Raw genomic sequence first — 17,703 nt, forward strand, 5'->3', positions numbered from 1 at the left:
GCTGTTTAGCCACCTCTGGAGGGGGCGTAGTGACAGCAAGCCCAAGGGAACGACGGCTGCAGCAGCCGTTAGTTTGCCCAGAAGGCGCAGGAACTGGAGGAAGGCCAGCCGCTGGCCCAACCGGAAGAGAGGGAGGAGGCGAGAGATGTCGGCCACCCGCCGTGTTGATGGACAAGCCCTCATGGTGACAGTGTCCAGAACCACACCCAGGAAGGTGATATTCCGGGAGGGGACCAAGCAGCTCTTCTCCAGGTTCACCGTGAGACCCAGTCGGGCCACGTGAGCCAGAAGAGCAGCTGTATCTCGAGCAGCCCGGGACTGAGACGGCGCACACACCAGCCAGTCGTCCAGGTATGGGAGAACTTTCATGCCCTGCGACTGCAGGGGCGAAAGGGCTGCAGCCACACACCGGGTGAAGACCCGCGGAGACAGTGAGAGGCCAAAGGGAAGCACCCGGAATTGGAAATGGTGGCCCTGAAAGGCAAAACGCAGGAACTGCCTGTGGCGGGGTATGACAGGAATGTGGAAGTAGGCATCCTTCAGGTCGATGGATGTAAACCACTCCCCCATGGCAATCGTCCGCAGTACCTCTGCTGTGCTGAGCATACGGAATGGAATGACCTTTAGGAACCTGTTGAGTCCCCTCAGGTCGAGGATGGGGCGAAGCCCGCCATCCTTCTTTTCCACGAGAAAGTATGTTGAGTAGTACCCCCCGGGCTGTGACAGGGGGTCTACCGGCTCGATTGCACCCTTGACTAAAAGAGCAGATAGCTCCTGGTTTAGGGCCAGGGCCCTGACCGGGTCGCTCATGATGGTCATTTTGACCCGGCCAATGGATGGGGGCCGGCGTCGGAACTGCAGTTTGTACCCCTGGGTCAGGGTGGATACCACCCAGGGGTCCGAGATGTAAGCAGCCCAATTGCTGAGCTGCTGCTGGGACATACAGCCGACGGCCGGCCCCGGCCCATCAGTTCCTGGCCCCCCGGCCTCTGGGGGCCCTGGGGGGGCGCCGGTTACTCTCAGTAACCCGAGGTTGTCTCGAGGGCCTGCATTCAGGGACCCGAAAGTCCTGGGCTGTGCGCCGCATGAGCTGTTGCACTGGAAGAGGGGGCCTCTGGTGGCCACCAAGGCGACCTTGAGGCTGAGCGCGGCGTTGTGGGGCAGCTGCTGATCCCCTTGCCCTAGCAGGAAAAGGCGTGCCTCTACGTAACCCAGACAGGCTTTGCCTGGTCTGCCTGGCTTGGACTGTCCTCTCCAGCGCCTCCAGAGCAGCCGATCCAAACAACTCCCCTGGCTCCACTGGGACACTGCGGAGGGTCCTTCTGCACGCCTCCGAGAGGGGTGACTGGGCCAGCCAGACCTGGCGGCGCGTCTGAACAAGTGTAGACATCAGCCGTCCCAGTTCCCTGGACATAAGGGCGAAAGCCTGCAGGGATGCATCACTAAAATCCACAGTGGAAGAGTCGACCGTGGACTCCTGTAGGGATGCCGAAAGAGCAAGCATAAGGTGAGACATGGAGTTGCCTATCCGACCCATGCGAGCTGCCGCGTCATAGGCCTTAGACAAAAGGCCGTCTGTGACACGACATTGGGGAGATGGACACCTGGCATCCAACCTCAGGGCCTCATCGGGAGAGACGATGAGCGCCGCCACTGTCTGTTCAATAGCCGGCATGCGACCCAGACCAAACCTGGCTGCATCTTGCATGGCTGCCAGGGTTCGGCCATCGGATGTTGCATGAGAGAGGGCTCCGGAGTCCCTCCAACATGCATGCAGCTCCCTCAGGTATTCCTCTGAAGGAGGCACTGCAAAGGCAGTCTGGGTCGGAACACGCCTGAAAAAAGCACTTGCTGGAGGCAGCTGGGCTTGTGGCATATCGAGCTGTATACGGGCCAGGGCTGTACGAATGATAGCCCCCATGGAGCTACCCCCTGATCCCCCCTCCGAGCTGTGAGCCGAGGAAAGGGATCCCGCCCCCGAGGCATGGGAGATGGTGTCCTGAGGGCCTGCAATTTCCTCATATTCCCTGAAGGCAGTGGCTGAGGCCGTGGTCGAGAGGACGTCATCCTCTGGGCCAGACATGGTCACGGAAGGAGTAGGCGTACCCGCACTCCCTGCACCAGTCCCAGGCTGGAGAGCCAAAAAGATGGACTTCATCTGATGAAGCTCTGCCGTCAGCTGGTCCACCCTGGAAGCCAGCTTAGACCCCCTGGCCACCTTCCTGGAGGGAATGCCTTCAGCCTCTGCGGCCCGGCGCTTCAACCGACTGGGCCGGGTCTGGTCCAGGGTCTGGGCTGGGGGCAATTCTTCTGGCGAGGACACACCACCCAGAAGCTGCTCCATCCCAGCCAGCCTAGCAGCTCGTACCGCTCGGGGCATGAGGCTGCAGTTCATGCACGGGTTCTCCGAAAGGCCCTCCCTCAAATGCTCGAGGCCAAGGCATGAGGGGCAAAGGTCATGGCCATCCTCAGGCTGCAGAAAAGCCATGCAGGCAGAGCAACAATGAGTGGTTATCATAATTGCAACCGCCAATTATGACACCACCAAGCAGCGTATGTTGGGAGCGGGAGCGAAGACACTGCCTTCACCAACAAGGCTGTCCTCTGCACTTTCAAAAATTTTTTTTTTTTTTTTTTTTTTTTTTTTTTTTCGTTATTGGTTTTTATTATATGTATTTATTTATTTCATATAATAATAATGAACCTCCGGTTAACCCAAACAAGGAATGATGTTCAAAATAACAACAAACCAATAACTATGCAGTTTCAGCCAGCGAAAATAGCACTGCTAACTGCAAACTGAAAGGTTACTCAAATCCAACAGAAAAGCGGTACCTTGAAGGCAGCACGGGTACGACCGAGTCGTCTACCGTAATAATGCAGTTAACACAACAAGATAAGGGCTCACTTATGATGGGAGAGGGGGCGAAAACACCGCCGTCACCAACACGTCGCCGCTAAATCAATGAAACAGCCGCCAGGCGTTCTGAGATAAACAAGTTAACACGAGCGAACACGCTGCTGCTAACTATGAGCCACCGCGGCGTACCGTTATGCTGGGAGAGGGAGCGGATACCCTGCCGTCACCAACAAGTAATAAAGAGACAAATTACTCACCCAGCCGAGAGGCCAACCTTGTGTGGATGTACGACGATCCGAAGGAAGGGTGCTCACAGTGCCGGTGAGAGCGGCCGCACGCCGCGTCCCGGAGGACGGCTTGCCGCAGCCTTTGGAGGGCGAGCTCCTCGCGGCTCCGACCGAAACAGCTTGGTCACAAGGCTCCCGGCGGCAAGCTGCTAACTACGTAGCTTCGGCTATAGCGGCTCCAGTAAGGTTTTTTTTTTTTTTTGCATACGCTGACACTACAGCTGTAGTATACCTGCAACGCGAGAAGAACAAAGGAACAGATCCTCTGATGACACCGGAAGATATAACCTATCCGGGGGTCATCAGGGGGTCACACGTGACTTTGTTGGTATAACTACTCGACCTGTACATGCGCAAGACGAAGTCATTCAGTGCTTATGCACCGCCTCTGGCGGTCAGGAAGGATGAAATAGAACAAAGTCTGAACTCTCAAACAACTCTTTAAAGAAAGTAAGGACTGAACGAAATGTCCACACTTCACAAAAACGTCCTCACTCTGAGGGTTAAAAATGTGTTCCGGTCCTCACTATGTAGGAAGTACAAGAACACACACACACACACATTTAGATGATAATTTTCCTGTGAAACATTAAGTGCCAGTAATGTGCTGCTGTATCTCCATGGCCAATAAGTAAACTGTTAGAGCGTTGATGAGGTGAAAGTGCACCAGAACTCTCCCTCTTCTCAGATCATTCTGTTTCAGATTCTTGTGCGTCAGGAGCTCTGCTGAATCAAAATTGTTGTTGTTGTTGTCACAATCACATGCCCACACAAATACAACTTTGCCCTTGACAAGCAGGCTATTGTCACTCAAACATACATAATACATAGGGATGCACCCAATGTGAAATTCCGCCACTGCCATCAGTGAATGTCCTCTTATTTGACCCTTTGAGCTAAATTATAACATAAATGATGTATAGTTGTACTAAAATTTTCAGAACCTGTTTGATATGAAGCCAAAAATGGGTATACCGGTATACTGTACTATCACTTCCGGTCCATTGCTGGTTTGCCAATAAACAGATTATATACCACATGCTCTGCTTATGGTGGTAATTGTTAAGTGGGCTGCACTTGTATAGCACTTCTCTAGTCATAGAAAAGCACTTTTACACTGCAGATCATGATTCACCCATTCAGGTGCACATTCATACCTCTGAAGGCCGAGGCTACACTACAGGCTTCTATCTGCTCTTCAGACAATACTACCAGGATAGATGCATCCTGTTCATGTAACATAGCCAACAAAAACAAAAATGCAAAGAATTGGTCACCAAATAGAAAATAGAAATGTGATATGTGCTTGACCTACTAACTCGTTAGTTATGTAATTACCATGGAGCATCAATAAAAATGCACTTGGGATAGATGGATGGACTTCAGTGTACTTTATTTCCACTTCACGCACTGTGCAGCATTATTACGTCTCTCAGGGTGTGGTTACAGGCTCTTACTGCCCAAATATGTATTAACTTGAGCTAAATAGCTCGCTATTAAGCGGTTATTTCTTCTCTAAAATCACTCACATTTGTAACATTCAACTCAAAATCTCTGGTTCAACCACAGACTGTATAAATAATGGACGTAGTGTTTTTAATGAACGAAACATTCAAATAAACTGTCATTAAGTGGAAAAAATAGTGTGAAAGGGTCAAAGTTATGACACCAAACCGCTAAATGTCCTATATATATATATAACTTTATTGACACGTTGCCGTGGTTACACATTGTTCTACCTCTCTTCTGATGACGGCTCGCCTTGTTAGTGACCTGTCAATCAAAGGTAGCCACGCCCCAAATCATACGATTCTTTATCTTCTAAATGGGGCCATTATTTACACTATTAACATCAAATTGTCTTGAAGAAGATTTTTTACTAGCGATTGAGACCATAATGTTGTCCCAAAAAAATTCTGAGGTAATAAATCAAATGAGAAGTTTTCTCAATTTGTATTGAAATGAATGGACTGAAATGCTTTTGCAACCTTCGTCAGCGTCCCCTGTTTGAATTGTCAGTAGAATGCAGCTTAAGGCACTTCCTGGTTTGCCTCACTGCTCAGACCCGGAGGTTGCCGCCTGGGTTCAACTGAAATAGAATGTAGGAGGAATGATTGACAGGCCATCTAGCCAATGAGAATACACAACAAGCAGTCTATCAGTAAAAGGCTCTGGTGTAGCTAATGAGTAGATATGCTAACCATCTAAAATAAGGTAGAAATAACACAACAAACACAATCTTTTTTACAGGGTCGATGTGTTGGGAAACTATAAATACACTGCAAAAAAGGTGTGTCTAAAAACAAGATAAAAACACTAAATCTGAGGGAAATGATGTTGCTGCATGGACAGATGGACAAGATTTCTTAAATTAAGATTGTTAAATCTACAAATAGGCATGTTGGACTCTTAAAATAAGAAATTCTGTGTGTCTTTGTTGCCAGAATGTGTCTGATTGACCAACGCAGGTTCAGTCAGTTGGCATAAACTGAAACAGGTTTAGCCTGTAAACGGGACCGGACCAACAAAACCGGCAATCAGCCAAATTCTGACACATCAGAAAATATTCTGTTAGTTTTTCACCTCTCTTCTTATCATCCTCAGGGTGTCAAATACAAGATGGAGAGATACGCCATGTGGCAAAAAACCCAAACCATAAAGATACTGTTTGACCCACCCTAATTAATAACTGACTTTTCTTTCATGGAACGTATGTAATTACATCTATTGTATCACTTTGTTTAATCTCATTAGTCTTTTTCTCACTTACTGCTGGAAGCTTGACCCTCTCATCGCTAATTTATAACTAACTGTGCCGAGGTCTAACAAAGATGACATCATCCAACAGCAGGAGGCAATCTGTTCTGAAGCAGGTCAGCCTTCTAACCAGGGGCGACAGGAGCATTGACTATGGCTGGACATTTCAGATTAATTGCAGAGTGGAGCACGGGTGGCAGAGGATGTCTGCAGGCTCTGTGATGGGGGTCTTCCTGACTTTCCCATTCAATTTATGCAGTGGGTGAATGGGGAGCTTATGTTCCTGCTAGTATTTGTCTCCTATATTAGAGCTAGATGGGCATGAGGTGAGTGGGGAGGACCGCGTTATTGGAAATGAATGCCCGGGGGTCTCAAGGTCTCCCTGGGCTGACAAAGCTTAGGGCAGAGGGCACCAGAGCTGGGAGAAAAATGAGTGGCGGATTTGATGAAGATCAAGTGAACGAGCACAAGAAATGGGTTTAAAACGGGTCGAGGACTCAGTACTGCGTGATGTTATGTTTTATTAAAGGATCCCTGGAGAACCTGATAATGTAATAACTTCCCGATAATGTAATAACCCCAATAATGTAATAAAAATCTGCACTTGAGTCCATTGAAAATGTAATAAAACCTGATAATGTGATAACTTCCTGATAATGTAATAAAGTGCATTTCCCAATAATGTAATACACTTTGTTTTTTTACCAATAATGTAATAAAGTACAACATTAATGGGAGGTTATTACATTATCAGGGTAGCCTTCATTTCGCAAGTCCTGATAATGTAATAATTCCCCAATATTGTAATAATTTAACAGCAGACAACCCATTACTTGGGTTCAAGTGGTGATACTGTGTAGGCAACTCTAGCTCAAGAGCTCTATCGCCACCAACAGGTCAAAGTTGAATGTTTATTAACTTTTGACCCGTTCATCCGTTTTTCTCAAAAGATGTATCACTGGAACCCTTTTGGCCAATCCGAGCTCAATGCATCCTCAATGGGGTTTTTCGGCCATATTGGATTTTCCGCCATCTTTGATTTGATCAAAAACCTTCCATTATTGGGAAATGCACTTTATTACATTATCGAGAAGTTATTACATTATCAGGTTTTATTACATTTTCAATGGACTCAAGTGCAGATTTTTATTACATTATCGGGGTTATTACATTATCGGGAATTTATTACATTATCAGGTTCTAGAATCCCCATTAGCTTATGCCATGGCAGTTCGCTAGTCTTCCTGGGGTCCACATTCCAACAAGTAATACTCAACAGTCCTACAACAACTTTAACAGTAAAAATACATTCAAAATACGGAAGTGACTGAACAGAATAGAAAAGTAAAACTTGAGTAGCTGATTAGGTTTATTAACTCTTTGATGAACAACATATAAACACCTTCTAATGCACAACATGGGTCAAAAATGACCAGCATTCATTTCCCATGTTATTTCATGCTGGCTGTGTGTTTGAATATTTTTTTTTATTATTATTACAACAGATTATTATATCCATTTTTCCTTTCATACTTTATGAAGATGAATAGTTTTTGTATTATTCCATCAAGTTTGCACACATGGGTGAAAAATGACCTTGTGCTTTAGAAGTGTAGTGATACAAAAAGTGATTCACTAAATTAACAATTTGAGTATATGTGTAACTATTTTTGTCTTATTTTTAAGGTTCAACTTTAAAAGAGTTGTTAGAACCACCAGATTACATTGGAAAATGACATATTTTAACATTTGAGACTTATTAGAGCCACCAAATAATAATTTCCATTGGAAAAACAGCAATTTAACAAAATAGGAAAGTTGATATTTGTGTTTTCTTTGTCAGGTTTTAAATTGGTGACAACATATAAACACCTTCTAATGCACAACATGGGTCTAAAATGACATTGTGCATTAGAAGCGTAGTGATAAAAAAAAGGGGTTTTATTCAAAAAGTAAGAAACGAAAACAAGAAAATAGGCTATCATGATCAAAAACAAGTTAATTGAGGAAAACCTGCAATACTGAATGATGAAATTAATTTAATGCAAAGATATAGAATATAAAAACTTATTAGGGTCACTTTAGACTCATGTTGTGCATCAAAGGGTTAAAGAATAGAGATATTGATGAGATGTCTGAGTGACTTTATATCAATATATTACATCATATAAACACTCAAATAAGTATTACCCCAGAGAGGGAAAGACGAGAGTCTAACAGATGTGACACAAAGTATTTGAATTGTTGATATATTGCACTTGGAAGAATTCATTAAAAGTTGGTACAAATGCCTCCCCTAAAGCTGACAGCTCAGTGGAGCAATACAGCGAGTGCAATATTCAAACAGCTCTCTTTACTTTGTTACAGATTTGTTTAAAGTAACAGAAAACAAATCGGGCTCTGTGTGTATGATTGCATGATGCATGAATAAGAGGGAGGCAGAGAGACAGAGGAGGAGAGGAGGGGGATTAAAAGGAACCCTGCCTATTTCTCCACAGGCAAAGAATCTGACACATTAATAAACACACTCTAATACATTCAGGCAGGACTGTAGAAATCATGAAATGTAGCATAAGCATGCTGATTACTAAATGTAAATCGCTCGTACCACAGGGTCTGATTTAGACCTTCACTTCCTCTGTGCAGTGGTGCTTAACTCACTTTTAGATGCATATGGCAGGGTGGTAATTTCAACCTGAGAGTTTGCAGCTTTGTACTTGGAAGGATGAAGACAAAATGTGTCTACCTTCACCTTAAAACAGATGGATTAAAAGCCTGACTAGAGGCTTTTACTCATACACCTTACACCCTGTAGCATATCTACTGCTTCCAATAGTATGAACAGGGAAGGTAACAACATTTAACACATCAAATAGGGTAATAATGATGATTTAAAAAGACGACAGCTTTAAAAGCACTACAGATGCAAACAACTTTGGACTTAAAAACGGACATCTGAACCTCACTCCTCTGTACATACTGCATTTAGGGGTCTATGTACGCACTATTCGGAGGTATACCAAGGGAAAATAATGCACCAAAATTTACAGTGGCCCTGAAAGCTCACATCGCTGCGACTTAAGAAAACACATGCGAATACACAAAACACAAGCAAATTGAGAAAACATCAATTTGACAACAAAAGTGCAGCATTTAAAAAAGAAAACGTGCTGCATTGACCACAACACATTTAGAAAAAGCGCTGCAATTATACCTGTGATATTATCATGTTATTTCAAGATAATGATAATTTCACATTATAACGATCATAGCATGCTAGCGTTAGCGGCCGTTCGATAACATGCCAACGTAAGCCAGCGATCAATAGCGTGCTAGCATTAGCGGGCTAGCAAGACCAACTCGTTGCCGTTAATAGAGACCAATTAAAACGTGTATCAAATCAAATCAAACTTTATTTATATTGCACTTTTCATACATTTAAATGTAACACAAAGTGCTTTAAAAAATAAGAATAAAAACGGACAATAAAAATGACAAAACCCGTCATTCACTTATTGGATTTTAAATGCAAAGTGGTTGATATGGGCTAGCGGGCTAACGCTACATATCACGTTATAACATGAAAATATAATTATCTTGAAATAACTTGATAATATCACATATGTGTCCTTTGTGGGTATTTTGTCAAACTATTACACAAACTGAAATTTTGGCTTTGTGGTGGCACAAAATATCAGAATATCAGGAGATAACCAAAAGTATTTTACTAAAAAAACTAAAATAACACAAGATTCACCCTTTGGGGACCATGTCTGTGCAAAAATAGCAATTCATCTAATAGTTGTAGACATATTTCAGCTCTAACTAAGGTTGTTGACTGACCGACACTGTCCTGCTGGCTCCAGCATGGCTAGAAAACCTCAAAAGGACATAAATTATCCTGGAAACTAAAGTCAGGGGATCACCAGTCATCAGACTTTCAGTTGGCGTGGGTATGTGCACCAAATTGCATGGCAAACAATCAGATAGTTGTCTGGACATTTGAGGAAAAAACTAAGAAATTACACTCAGATGATTCACCCTTTGGGTATCATGTCTGCCTCTCCAAAATGGCAATCCATCCAATAGTTGCTGAGATGTCTTTGTCTGTGCCAAAGTTGTTAATCAACAGGCAGGGCGACAGACTGACAGACAGACAGGCGGGTACTGCCAGGGTGCTAGCATGGCTAGAAAACCTCAAAAGGAAATAAATAAGAATGGAAAGAGCCTGTCCCTCCAGAGTTACAATGATACAATAATAAGTCTTCATAGTCAGATATCAACATGTGTCCTGCCATCTGTAGCTCGCATTTCAGCTCAAAAAAAGACAGAACTATCAAGTTGCACAGAGGGTGCCAAGAAATTACTAATTGTGCCAAAAAATGGAAACAGAAATAGTGCATTAATTATGTCTGCATGGCCTTGATCATTTAATAATGATTTGCAGAGCCAAACAGGCGAGCCAACACTTCTCCTGTGTACTTCACATTACATGTGATCTTTCTATCCTGGCTACAGGTGCTTCATTAGATCAGCTGTCAGGAGATCTTGCTTAAAAATCTTTGTCTCCAGTCCTGCAGTCACATTAGTATTTTCTGTGTTGGTGGCCTCGGCCGCCAACTCCTCAAAATGTCCTCAACAACTTCCATGCTGTTCCTTTGATTTATTTAAAATCTTTTGTTGCTGGAGCCGAAGGGATTGTGAGCAGTCTGTCAATTTTATGTCACAATGCAGGAGGGTATCCACATATGTAACTCTGCTACTCTCCGGGCCTTTAATGCATGATTGACATGTTCATTCATTAGCTAGCTAGATTTGACAGAATGGCAACTTGCCAGGAGTGGTGAAGTGTTGAGGGGAGAAGTATTTTGTTCAGTGCCAGATTGGATGACATGACTGCAAGTGGAGCAGAGATACTCCCAAATTCTATATTTCCACTATCAAATGATCATCCCCTGTAGTATTGAAAGGGGCTGGAAAAAGTTTGTAGTTTACTTCTTTAAAAACTTACTGTGGGCAACTAGCCTGGCTAACACCAGACCAAATCTCATTGGAGATTAGGTCTGGACACCTGCCGTTTATTTCTCCGTAGAGGAGGTGTGGTTTACGATCCTCCAGAGCCGTTTATTGGACGCTTAGAATGTCTATTAAAGCGTCTGTAGGTAGCTCTTAGCCAATCAGATCAGTTATACCAGATGACGTAGTAGAGCAACAGAGATGGATGTTTGTTGTGTGTGTGTCTGTGAGAGAGTGTTGTTTGCTGCTTTGCTTCTCCAGTTCTCGCTTTCTGCAAGATTATTTATTTTCACGCTTTATTCCCCCTCATGTCATTCAGCCACACACATCCACTGATTTTATGGGCAACAAGCAAGCTGCTGCGGGTCTCTCGCCGGCTCCGCTGTCCTCGGTAGCGGGGCTTTTAGCCGCTAGCGACGCTAATAGCTATTAGCGGCTAGCGGCGCTAATAGCCGCTATCGACGCTAATAGCCCCGCTACCATAACGCCGGTGATCTCAGCGGAGCCGCCGAGAGACCTTTTGCCTTTCAACTTTCGCTCTAAACTATTTAAAACACCATCTACAGCTATAGAGAGTTTCGCGTCTGCAGCAGCCATGTTGGATCCGGAAAGCTTCCAAGTGCCGAGTAGTACGCGTCATCGTCTCACCGTCCCTCCCCGCTCTGTGATTGGATCCCTAAAACAGGGCTACGAAACTGGCTTGGTTGCCAGACCGTCTGGAGGTTCGAAATTAAATTCGAGCGCGCAAGGCAGTCTGGGTATACCCAGGCTAGTGGGCAACTTGAATTCATGTTGGTTATAGTCAACCCATTAAGTCCTAAAACGCCTGGAAAAAATGCCTGTAAAACCTCTGGGCGATTTTGAAAGAACCCCCTAAAACCTGAAGTTTTTCTGGAGATTATGCAGAAGATTGTTCAGCCTCTGTAGCAGATATAAAATGAAATTCAAAAAGTATTTGAGAGCTTATACCTGTGGCTTTCATGAGAAGTTGAGTTTATTTGTCCAAACCTTCAATAAAGTTTTTTAAAAAATCAACAAACTCAGCAAATGTTACATTTGACTGAATAAAAATCCTATGCATAATACTAATACATGCCCATTAGCAAGATGCAAACATGATATGACCATTGGAAGAAATAGACATAGTTCTCATTAGCCTACTGTAATAAAAAAATAAATAAAAATAATCATAATCATAATAAATAATAATACATTTGATCTATATTGCACTTTTCAGGGTACTCAACAACGCATAAAGTAATATAAGACATAAACAGTCTTGATTTCTTATAACATCATCACAATCAATTAGTATTATTATTGTTATTATCTCCAGATGGCCACAAATCTGTCTGTTATTCTGTAAAAATATGTCGTCTAAAAACATATTCCTCATCCATAAAACCTGGTCGATTGGTTCCGGGAAAAAAACTACAAATACTACAAAAAAAATAATTCTAATGGTAGAATAACACAACAGCGCCCCCGGTTTTAATGGTAGAAATCCGGTAATGTTTTCCCGGCTTAAATGGGTTAATTCAAAGAGTGACAATTTAAAAAAAAAAGTGTCCAAACAGTAGAAACTCTTCAAAGCACTTCTGCAGCATAATCCACTTGTGTGCTCTCCACCTGTGTGCTCACTACTATCCAAGGGTCAACATTTCACCAAAACATGGTTACATACACTGCTTTCATATCGCCCACCTCAAGCCTCCACAGCTTTAATGGAAGCGGTGTATTGAGCCACATTTGGGAAAAGATGATGACTCTGAACTTTAGGGGTGACCCAAATGCTTCAAAACCTCTACGGTTGTCATGCCAACGTGCAAATCACTATTCAGACTCAGTATTTTTGTTGGTTTTTATTCACCTCTTCAACTCCTTGTCACTCCTTTGGCCATCTTTCTGTCCAACAGAGGCTGTAGCAGGCTAAAGAAAACATACTTGTATCATATGAAGCTAGAAGAGAAGCTATCTGTTGGTTGGTACCAACCATGTCATTGTATCTTGTCAAAAAGAGGATCAATAATTCTCTAAAGTTAGGCTTCATTTTAACCCATGAGAACCCACGGTGACACCGTGTAACAAACACTTTAAATCTATGGAGTCTTGGACTATTTTGTCTATTTTTGAATCCTTTTCATGTCTTTTCATATCTATTTTGTGTCTTTTTTGTCATTTTGTGTCTTTTTTGTGTTTTTTTTTTTAGTTTTTAGTTGTTTTTTTTTGGTCATTTTGTGTGTCTGTTGTGTCTTTTTTGGTCATTATGTGTATTTTGTTGTGTTTTTTTTTGGTCATTTTGTCTCTTTTTTGTCTGTTTGTGTCTTTTATGGTCATGTTGTGTCTTTTTTTCGAGTCATTTTGTCTCTTTTTTGTGTCTTTTTGGTCATTTTGTGTCTGTTATTGTGTCTTTTTTAGTTATTTTGTGTCTTTTTTGTCATTTTGTGTCTTTTTTGTCTTTTACTTAGTTTTTAGTTTTTTTTTGTCATTTTGTGTCTGTTGTTGTGTCTTCTTTAGTTATTTTGTGTCTTTCTTGTCATTTTGTGTCTGTTGTGTTATTTTTTTGTCATTTTGTGTCTGTTGTTGTTTTTTTTGTCATTTTGTGTCTGATGTTGGTTTTTTTGGTCATTTTGTGTCTTCTGTGTCTTTTATGGTCATGTTGTGTCTTTTTTCAAGTCATTTTGTGTCGGTTTGTGTCTTTTTTGGTCATTTTTGTGTCTTTTTTTGACATAATGAAGAAGTCGTGCTCCAGCGCTTACCCAGAGGGTTAAATCTTCTAGAATCTCCCATATTCAGCTTTATGCTTCACCATAACTCATTAAATCCCTAAGCAACATATATTTAACACCCTGGTGTGGTGGTCATGTGACTGTGACAAGAAGTGACTTCAAAAAGCTTATTATTTGTTACAAGGCTAAGTTTAAACCCATTTAACAATTCTAATCCGTTAATATAGTGTCCTGTATTGCATTTAACTTGTTCTGACCATATTTCCTCAACAAATGAAAGTCACAATTTTGATATATGCTATGGAGATGCAAAGAAAAAGGCAAATTTGTGTCTCTGTAAGTAGATCATATCTATAGATCTAGATCAATAGTATATCATAAACATAAATATCATAAACGCCCAATGTCCCATCACAGATCTTTGTTATTTAGGGGTAGGTGTTCTTTGTGGTTCACTTGGTCTGTGGTATATCCCCCATAACTTTCCTTTAAGGATTACTAGGTCTGGGTTCTTATGGGTTAAGGTTCTCTTGACCTCTGACCTCAAGATAAGTAAATGTTAATGGGCTCTATGAAACCAACGGGCCTCCCATTTAGAGACACTTTATGCTAATCCCATGCAGTTTGGGGCATGAGTTTTTTTCTCATGCAGTACAAATTTTCACCTATTGTTTTTGAATATTTCTGCACATGGAGGTCCCTAAACAGTACTGGAAATGAATCAATTGGACACAACTGGAAAGCTGAGACTCTTGTGGATTCAATGAGCTCAAATGTATTCATGTGTGATGATGTTAGTCCCCATAGTACTTGTTTATTGTAGTTAGACCAATTTTTTTAATTTGACCTCATTGTATTAAATGGCGGGTGATCTCTAGGATAATCACAGCCTCATGAAAGTTAATAACAACAAACTAGAGACCTAAAGCATTCAGAGTTTTTCTTGGTATATTGACAACATTTTTACAGAACAGAAGTATTCACCATTCAACTGACAAAAAATGAATCTTTGGAAAGAACGTTTTTATAGCACAGCATGGATTTTTCTATGGTCTTCCTCGAGGTCTTGAAGTTTTGACAATTTTTATCAATTCTCAGGAACAAATGGTATCAAACCAATAATTGCTGTAACAACTTATGATGGATAATGGATATTTTTTGGCAATTCTTACTGCCTGTCAAACATTTGCAGTATTACTTCAAAAAGCACAAAAAGTCCAACTGAGAAATTCTATACTCCATGACAGCCTCTTATCTCATATTTCTATAATGTAGCTACAACTCCTAGGAGGAGGAGGAGGAGTTAACAACACTTTCTGTTTTTTTTTGTCCAGCTGTGGTCTTACATCAATATGAATGTACAAATGTAAGGTGGTTGATGAGATATTCTGTTTGAAAAGGGAAGACAAACTGGAATGGGGGGGGGGGATAATGTTTTGTATGTGTTCTACTTGTTTGTTTGTTTGTTTGTTTGTTTATTTGAGGAAAAAAAAACACGCATCTATTTGTAAAGGTCATGAAACATGATGTGATGTGTTTCAATAAACAGATTAATATTTTTAAAAAAAGCACAAAAAGTCTGCGTTATAATGCGTCTACTATAAGAGTGGCATGGCTCCTTTAAGAGGCAGGACAGTCAGTGCTAACAGGCTAACAGTTAGCTCTGTAGCAGTACAGTGTGTATGTGCTGCTGCTGCAGGAGGTGTTCACTTAGCGAGAGACCTCCGTTTGTTCACAACAAGCGCCGGACACTCTGTGCACAGTTAGCGATGCCGGTTAATTTACGATTAGCGGTGGACACTTTGTGTACAATTAGCATGCTGGTTGTTTTCAATAAGCGTCAGACGATGTGCACAGTTAGCGATGGCGGCCACAGTTGTTGTGCAGCTGCTGAGCTGAACAGTGAAATCTCAAATGTTCCCACACCACACTCACACTACATTCACACACTGGGTTTGGCACCAATTCCATTTGTTCCACCAAACTTTCTGGAGTTGTGCAGCCGTCTGGAAACTTACTTCGAGTAACTCAATCACTATGCTTCAGCTGGCTAGCGTCCGTACTGTTTGTGTTTGTGTGTGTGTATTAGTGGTCGACCGATATATTGGCCGACATTGTGTTTTTACTTATAGCGGCATCGGCCGATATGTGCTTGAGTTCGCCGATCAATGATCCATTTCACTGAGCCAACAGCAGGCAAGGCTCGTGCAACATCTGCCGTTCTCTGGTGAGCTGCTGCTGATACCAGAAAAAAGAGAAACGCATCAAATATGTAGATCATCTGAGGCGCCACCACCTCCAGGCCTAGAACAACATACACACTGTTCGCTATCCAACTGTTAATAGTTTGTTTGTTTTGTTAACAAATGTTTCTTTTTTTTTATTAAATTGAGACTTGTGTAACGTTTGTTATCATTGTGTCATTTTTATCATGTAAATGGAGGGAGAAAAGGCAATATCGGGATCGGTTAAGACTGATGAAGACTGAAAAATCGGTCGACCACTAGTGTGTATGTGTGAACATTAGTTTGAATCACTACATTTAGTGATGAGAAATATTGCAAAAAATGTAGGCATGGATTATTAACATTAAAATGTTTGAAATGTTTTTTTTCAAATGTTTGAATTTGAAAAAAAAATAATAATAATAATAATAATAATAAATCAAACACTGATGGCACAGCGCTCTAATTTAGGGGGTACTTGGCTGAAAAAATATTTCACAGGGGTACACCACTGTAAAAACCACTGGTGTAAACAACTACCGTTTGTAACATCAGTGTAGAGACTTTTAGAAAAACCACTAAAAAAGTCATTATCTGTTACCCTCCCATATGTATTTACACAGAAACCCACAAAGCGTGTAGTTCTCTTGCCAATAACACGCCACAGAATAGGACAGAGGGATTAAGCAGAAGCCTGACCAGTTGATCTGTAGATCCTCAGATATTGTCTGTTGGAGTGTGTGTGCGTAGAGACTGTGACACTGAAGGGAATGTTCAGAGTGCACAGGCTAAAGGAAATGAATGAGAGACAGAGAGGGAGCATTATTGCTGTACAGAGCAGAGCACATGGTCATTGACCCTGCTGGTTTGAAGTGTCAATGTGAGTAGAGAGATACAGTTTTATGAGGACTCAGATGGAAAACAGAAAACCAAACACTTGTGGCCTTAAGAGGAAGACATGAGAGCAAAACATAGAGGTTGGCCATATGTGTGTGAGTGTGTGTTTATCTGTGTGTGTGTGTGTGTGTGTGTGTGTGTGTGTGTGTGTGTGGGGTTATAAAATGAGGAGCTGTTGAATGAAGTGGTTGTGAGTGAATCATTACAATGATGACAGAGCTTTTCTTTTGATGTCTATTTAATCAGAGCAAACTGTTTTTATACCAAGAGCTGCATGTCTTTTTGTGTCCATTTAGGGTTTTATTACAAAAGCCACAGTCAAGGTAACTTTCACCAGTATGAAAACAAAAATAGAGGCTTTTCTTGTGCTGGGAATTCCAATAGAGTCAATCATCTATTCTATTTTCTCTCATTGTGACTGAATATAAAGTGAAATTGAACCAATCTGTACAAATAACACAGAGGTCCACTGCAGCATATAATGGATACATATTTTGGAACTAAAATTAAATTTGCTTGTAGAATTTGAGGATACAAATGGCAGGGTTTAACTCTTTTGTGTCTTTTTTTGGGCCATTGTATGTCTTCTTATGTTCATTTTGTGTCTTTTTTTGGTCAATTTGTGTCTTTTTATGATCATTTTGTGGTCAATTTGTGTCTTTTTTGGTCATTTTGTTTCCTTTTTTTGGTCATTTTGTGCCTTTTTGGTAATTTTGTTTCCTTTTTTGGGGGTAGTTTAGTGTCTTTTTGGTCATTTTGTGTCTTTTTTTGGTCATTTTCTGGGTTTTTTTATAACATTTTGTGTCTTTTTTTGTTCATTTTGTGTCTTCTTTTGGTCATTTTGTTTATTTTTTTGGGCCATTTTGTGGTCAATTTGAGTCCTTTTTTGCTTAATTTTATGTAATTTTTTAAACATATATATATATAAAGAT

This window comes from Centropristis striata, chromosome 1 (assembly GCF_030273125.1).
Source record: "Centropristis striata isolate RG_2023a ecotype Rhode Island chromosome 1, C.striata_1.0, whole genome shotgun sequence".
Classification (NCBI taxonomy): Eukaryota; Metazoa; Chordata; class Actinopteri; order Perciformes; family Serranidae; genus Centropristis; species Centropristis striata.